Source organism: Ictalurus furcatus, chromosome 22 (assembly GCF_023375685.1).
Source record: "Ictalurus furcatus strain D&B chromosome 22, Billie_1.0, whole genome shotgun sequence".
In the NCBI taxonomy this organism is placed as follows: domain Eukaryota; kingdom Metazoa; phylum Chordata; class Actinopteri; order Siluriformes; family Ictaluridae; genus Ictalurus; species Ictalurus furcatus.
Genome location: NC_071276.1, coordinates 8,079,979 through 8,087,505, shown reverse-complemented (window position 1 = coordinate 8,087,505; position 7,527 = coordinate 8,079,979). Strand labels below are relative to the sequence as shown.

The following is a 7,527-nucleotide window of genomic DNA, read 5'->3' as shown; positions in this document are numbered from 1 at the left end:
CTTTATTGATACAAGACGCTATAATAATTATGGCTTGCACTATTGATTACACACCTATTGATGAACTCATATTTTACTGTAGAGCTTTGTGGGTCTGATGCAAACCTGCAGTCCGTTTAAATCTCTGTCTCAAACCAGCCATGAGTGATTGTCTGGGTATAGAAGGAAGCATTCAAACAGGAGATAAAATCTCTCTCCCTCACAGATAAAATACATCAATCTTTATGTTTAAGACAGTCTAGACAAAACATCAAATTCACTGATATATTCTATTGAAGACAAATAAAAAATACATGTATTTCACTGAGCTGCAACTTTGATAGTACTTGTATAGGGGCCTGTTAGGTGGTTCCCTCTTGACTAGTTCATATGATAAAGGGCCATGCTGATGCTGTTTCTGTCATGCTTGATGATGATTTGTGGTGTCAGTGTTAGATGAATACACATTCCCCCAATGGAGGATGATGTGGTTCAAATGTCCCATGGTAAATATGAATAGAGATTAATATGACAGGGGGGCATGCCACTACGAATAGATAGTGAATGAGAGAGGGAGTGAATGAAGATGTATTGAAATAAAATTTGTTGACTGTTATTTTTGTCACTAAAAGTCTTTTTTACAAGGCTGGGTAATATGTCGTGTACAGTTTTCTGTATCTCTGGTCTTTGATCTTTGCTAGACAAAAATAACAACAGAATAAAAAGAAAAAACTAAATTTATTACTATTTAAAGGAAGGAAAATAGCTCTTTTGACTCAGGTTATAATGTGCTGCACTAGACCATGTTTCCTTCTTGGCCAACAGTTCAAAAGAAGATTGTTCTTCTTTTTTTTTTCTTAGACAGGGTCTTAGTCACCAGGGTGCTATTACAGAAGGATTGCAGAATGGTTTTCAGATTTAAGGGCCGAATGCTCACAAATGTTCTTGGCCTTGCTGTTCAGTGACAACGCGTCCCAGTTCTGACTAGAACACCAAGGCCATTTTTGGCAGGCGTGTAAGAATTTCCTCTGCGTTTACCCCCTAAGCATTGATTTTATTCCGAGTAATAATTCTTAAATTGTTTTACACCCAGTAAGTATGCAATAGCATAATCTTGGTGTGTGTGTGTGGCCACGTGTATGTGATGAACAGTCCTTTCAGAGTCAGTAGAGTCACTTCTGACTTTAATGCCAAGGAAAACTCTTCATTCCTTTCCCTTTGATAAATGGAATAAAGGGGGCTTGCCACAGTGCTTTGAGGATATATTCTGTACGCTAAAGCAGTGTAGCTTTATTTAACACGTAATTAAATTTTTATATTTTGTAATAACATATGTATACTCATATGTTTAAAGCCAAAGCTTTCTGTATTTTGTTTCAAAATCAGCAGTCTCAAAAAGGTGCCACGAGCAAAGTTCTCACATACAGAAAACATTAACATATTAAAACGTTACCAGTCTGCTGTTCCTTAGTAATTGAATCAAAAGGAATAGAGTGGAGATTCCCTGTGACAGTGTGATGGATATGGAATAAGTAAGCAGTGAATTTACAGAAGCTGATGGCATTTGAAAAAGAGAGCGTTTTCCACCCATCACTCCTTTTATCTCCCCTCATAAATCACTCCTGCTAGGCTGCATAAATAAGACTCATCTTGTCATCCTCTCTCTGGCACCATGTAGTTCCACTTTAACCTTTACTTGTGGCAGTGGCGCCCACATTAAACGCTGAGTGACCCTCCTGACCTTGACCATTCATATTTAATAGCTATTAAAACACAAGGGAAATTTGGACAACAAAGTCTCTACTGTATATGCACATGAATGTCTTGATCATCATTATCGTATAGTCATCGTGGCATTAGGTTACGTGAAATATTCCAGATGGTGCAGATAAGCAGTTGCGAGGTTGTAAAGAATCAGTGTGCACATCTTCAACTCTGGGAAGTTTTCTCTGACTAGTTCTCCTTGCATTTCATTTCACTCCATAGTCAGTCGTATAGTCGTGCTAACCTTTGACTTTGGCCCCATTTCAAAGGCTTTGCTCTTTGCCCCAGGTCCATTAGACCTGACTAAAGTATACTTTAATAATTGCCATGGCTGCCATCAAATGAACATATGAGGGGATGGGTTGGATGGGAAAAAGAGCATGTCCAGTAACCTTTTGGCCCCTAGGTCAGCTCTTATAGCAAATGCATCCACTGAGACAATCAATTTGACCTGCAGCTCTATACAGTACGAGTCTGAACATCAGGGTTATTGATAGAGCCTGGCAATTTTTTATAGCTCCCTCCCAACCTTTGACATTCGGCAGTACAAAGTGGCTGCTATCAACCACTACCAAACAGAAGATCAGCTGGTTATGTCAAGGTTGCATTTGAATGAACATAAAGATTGATGTTTGTGTGTACATAAGCATGAGGCAAGGTTTTTTTTTTTATATCTAATTTGCAAAAGAATCTAATAAATGCAAATTTCTATGAATTTAAACAAATCAAGCTTCTCTGACAAGCTACAAACAATTGAGTTTAGCGCTAGGGGCAGTTGAGATATATATAGTAAGAAATCCAAGTGCATCACTCTAACTCTTAATATTTCTTATTTAAAAAAAAAAAATGAAACCAATTTACAGTGTACAGATTGTCCCTATATAACTATTCTCCATATATAGTGTTTGTAAAATACTGTATATTCCAGCAAACTAAATATGAATACCGTGTATGTGAATAATAATGCAGAAAATTCATAGCCTTTAGCAAGTTGTCTCTGTTTATTTGAAACATTGTCATCCACAAAAAAAATTATTGTGTAAGAAGTGAACATCATTTTATGGATGGTGTATGCATCTCATCTCTCTTTAGCAGTGACAAAGCAGCTGATACATCAAAGCCTTCAGCCGCTCTCATGAAACAGTTTTTCTCAGCGCACCAACAATGTACATAACAAAACATGACAAAATGATTTTTCCCCCTCACGTTGCTTGTTTTTCTTGGATCCCATTATATTTCGTGTAACATTTTCACATTTAGAATTGCTTTTCTAGTTTCCAACATTGCAGCTATTCACCTATTGCTTGAATGTGAATTGCAGTCAAACTATTTCAGCATTCGAGGCTAGGAAGAGAAGGAGGAAAGGAAAAAGTAAACCCCTTGCCTGGCTGCCCCTCCCCTTAACAATACTAGCTTTTTCATAACAGAGACTTGGGCTGCAGCTCAAGCACTGTGATTAAGATAAGCCGACCAGAGCTGGACAATTACCTGACGACTAACCTTTTCTGGAGCCACTTAAGGATGTAAGAACCCCTGAGAACCATTGTTTTCCCTGAGTGGAACACGGCACTTGACAGCAGCAGCCTGGTGAGAGAGAAGCCAGCGGCTAGCAATATCATGTTTGAGATTACCTAATCCTCAAACAGCATCAGAGCAGAAGGTCCATCAGAGGGAAATAGAGATCGCTGGATTGAAGGAAGAATTGACTTGGGCTTTGTTTTCATATATTTGTCCTGGAGGGTTTTTTTCTTTGAACAAATGCAGTGTGTTTACAAAGTTTGGCATGTAATTTACAATACGTTTTGTAGATATCTACAATAATTAGCATGCTAAATGTGTGCTAAATATTTTTTTTCGAAAATATATTGCAAATATAGTGTAAGATCAAGGACCCCTTTAACTGTAAAATATATCCCATGAACGCAATCCAACAATTCAAATATTAGCCTCATTATTTTAACGTTTACAATAATATTCTGTTTTTCTTGGAGCTATACAGCTTTTTATTCCTGAACTTTCCACCATCAGAATATAGTAAGCCTAAATCGTAATTATTTATAGGTTTAAGTGTTTAGATTAAATCTATTCAATTCAAAAGACCAGTTACATTGGATAATAAGTACAATATAACTATTAATAACTGCAATAACTATAAGAACTCAGTAATATAACAGTAATATAATGATAAAGGTGGGTTGTGATTTTCTCCACTGTAATTATATATATATATATATATATATATATATATATATATATATATATATATATATATATATATATATATTTAAATAAATAAAAACACAAACTCCCTGGCTGTTCTTCATGGACAACACTTTGACAACCACTGCACTAACCTTTACATAACGGATCAGTTTAGTTCAACTTTTGTTGATGTTGTTTCCATGTATTATTTAGAATTTACTTTCCTGTCATTATTTTCAAATGTGAAAGATTACAAGAAATAATGTAAGATTTGTAATGTTACTTGGAGTCAACCCTCATGTGTGTGTGTGTGTGTGTGTGTGTGTGTGTGTGTGTGTGTTTCCAGGTCCCCGAGGGAGCACATGGGGAGCCCTGGCCAGAGCACTACAAACCCTCTGAACCTCTGCCCAGGTCTGCCACACAGCAACCACATCCTTCCAGGCAGTCCACTCATACTTAGACCTCCATTCAGAGGGATTCTTGCCATATGATCCTTTTATTTCTCCATTATGTTTACAGAGATTGAAATAGCTAATATCAGTAGTTACAGTGAATGTAGTTTAATAAATGTTTAAACTATGGTTAAAGACAGAGTAGCTTCTTGCCTGAGTCATCATAAGAAGGAAAACCAGGATTAACCTGAGAAGTCAGACAGACGATCGTTACCAATCCATCCCGAGTTGAAAATTGTAAGTATTCCAGACTTATGGCTTTGTTCAAACATAGCCCAAGCCTCCTCATGAGGTTCATGCCCGTTGTGAGGCCTTCAGAATCGAGCGCCTCTCCACTTCTGCTCGTGACATGAAGTCAGGGGTTATTTGCTGCTATTTTTACAAGAAATGGGTTGATTTGTCTTAGGCCATTACCGTCTATTACGACTGGGAGTCTCTGGGAAGGAGGTGGGAAGCGGCAAACGCTGGCTTTCTGCCTAAAGAGAAATCAATGAAACAAATTAATCCTTCGCAGGCTGCGGTGACACTGTAATCCATCATTCAGAGGCGCTTTTACACACCGAATCAGAGAGTCTGGGCTCAGGGAGAAAGCCCCGAGGGACAGGGCTCGCACAACACACTCTGGCACAACACACACACACACACACACACAGACTTACAAGGCAAGATCCACACAAGGCTAGACACACAGTAAAGGCAGCTGCCACACAGCTGCAACCCCATAGTCCTGTGTGTGAACACGGAGGGATGAAAGACAGATTATAAATACAGCTACTGCATGATACAGGACATAATCCTGTATCCAGTAAGTCTTGTGTCTACTGGGCTGTGTCCTCATAAAGGCAGGACATTGGGATTTGCTGTTTACTTATTCACACTGTACAAAAAACAGGTATGACAGAAAAGATTTATAGGAAGGTCCACCAAAGAGGAGGGGACTACAGGAGGGGAGAGAGAAAGAGAGAGGGGAATCACAGTGGGGGTGGGCATTGAAAACAGCGATCTCTTTTCCACCCACCATCACCTCACCATGTGGTGTTGCATTGTTCATGTGGCAGCACATTCACGCACATTGTTCCAATGCTCAGACCCTCTGTTGCATGCGAGCATTCCCATGGCTTCTCCTGCAGCCTGCTGAAAAGGGCAGGTGTCATCACCCACAAAATTAGGGCTGCGGTCCCCTCATCAGCACGAATGGTTAAAAGCTTAGCTATGCTCCTATACAAAGGTTATGCCCATAGACACCCCACCCCATGCCATAAAAAATCCAGTAATACATGCCACATTGTTGCCAGCCAATAAGAAATTCATAACTACACACATGATCCTGCCACGTGATCCGCAAAAGGGAAGCATCTTGGTCCTTTGAGAGCTGTACACAATAATGCCCTCGATAAACCATGTGATATCAGACAAAGGGAGAGAAAAAAAAGGAAACGACAAGATGTACATGCTTGTGGTCAGTTTATTTCATTCGAATACATGATGTTTCCTTCAGTAGTGTCCTGTACAAATACACTAAAGGCTCAGTCACAGTAACATTTTTTTATTTTTTTATTTTTTTAGAGATTATCAGTAAATACACTGTATATTTGCTTTCGTGCCAGTCGTATCTCAGGTGTATGAGGGGTTCACCTGTGCTCTCAAAAATTGTAACAGACATGCCAAAGCAAGGAAAGGTTGTTAACTTATAAATAAGTAATGCACAACCAGGGGACAGACTGTACCATTAATTTCCTTGTCATCCTAATAGGGGGTGCCACTTACCTTTAACCATGCTCTAATAGATGAAGAAGCATAGCTTTTGTTCATGCTGGCACGGCTGAGTCACAAATACCTAGAAGGAAAAGTCCAGGACACAACGAGGGACCAAGTGGTATCATATTCGTTCTCTGTGCTCTGTCAGACATGACATTAGCATCAAATGATAATAGTGAACATTAAGTAAGCCAATTATCATTTTGTAATATGAGGAGATATTTAGCAGCCACATACTGTGCAGTCATGATTAGGATAATAAAAGATGTGGCTGAATTAATTTATCTTTATTCTTACTTACTTTCTTTACCCTTTTTTTTCAATTTGGGCTTTTATTGTTTTGCTATCTCTTTCTTATTTCCATCTCCGTTATGTTTGTTGACTTTTTTATTTAGCCTTTGTGTTTTATAAAAACAAATGATAATAACGTCAGTGTGTTTACTTCTGAACCCAGTTACTATGCATGGACGTTTCTACATCCGCTTACATGGAAACTATACAGAAAAAACATTTACTGGTCAGTTATGTACATACTGTCACAATCAGAAAGAAAATCTCATTGGCAATCCAGCACAAATGAATTTATCTTCCCCTGTTACACACGAGAGAGACCTGATGTCAGCATACACTTGTGCCAACATGCACTTGTGTTCCTTCTAGATATACATTTATACAAATGTACTACTGCAATCCAGTTGGAACAGTATATACATGCTCAGTATTTACATTATAGTTGTTTATGTAGTTTATATATCTCTACACAAGTATTCAAGACACTTAATATACAGTACATTTCCCAAAACAATGCAGTTGTTATGCAGGAAGCCCAGGAAGAACACAGCTGTGAATACATTTTGTGCTTTTTTATTATTATTTCACATGAAATTAAGGCTGTAATGCATGTTTCGGACGGGAATATTATAAAGCTAGCCTAGAGGAATGTGTGTGTTTGGGACTGCTGCATTCTTTCCTGCTCAGATCTGATAGAGCTGATAGAGAGAGGTGAAAGAGGACACACACATTGTACAGTGTGAGAGAAGGACAGAGCATAAACAGAGATGTAGGCATAGCACTTCCTGTGTTTGTTTTTCAGTTAGTGTTCCTGTACTGATTCTTAATATGGTTCTTCTGTATAGCCAAGGCTTCTCAGCTTCCAAAAGGTTTTAGTTTGGATAAGAAAAGAGTTTCAGGCTGATCCAAAAGAGTTTCAGTTTAATGGTTCCCTCGGAGGACAGGACTCTTCAAGGTTCTATATTTTACCTTTGAACATATGTGAACTCTGTTGCCGTCTGCCATTTTAACATGAACATTTTCAATCCACTCTGAGCCCCAATTTTATGACCTAAGCATATATACTGCTGGAAGAATGTCA

General features: G+C 38.5%; 1 long non-coding RNA gene across 2 annotated transcripts in view; it reads right to left on the bottom strand.

Annotated features, from left to right (window-relative positions):
- Positions 1-4,096: 4,096 nt before the first annotated feature.
- LOC128599045 (uncharacterized) overlaps positions 4,097-7,527 on the bottom strand; it is a 10,651-nt gene continuing 7,220 nt past the window's right edge. For both annotated transcript variants that reach the window (XR_008384350.1, XR_008384351.1), the window contains 2 exons: positions 5,057-7,527; positions 4,097-4,873 (listed from right to left, as the gene is read on the bottom strand). The exon at positions 5,057-7,527 is cut by the window's right edge and continues 288 nt beyond it. This is a non-coding gene — a long non-coding RNA (uncharacterized LOC128599045). The remainder of the gene's footprint in view (positions 4,874-5,056) is intronic.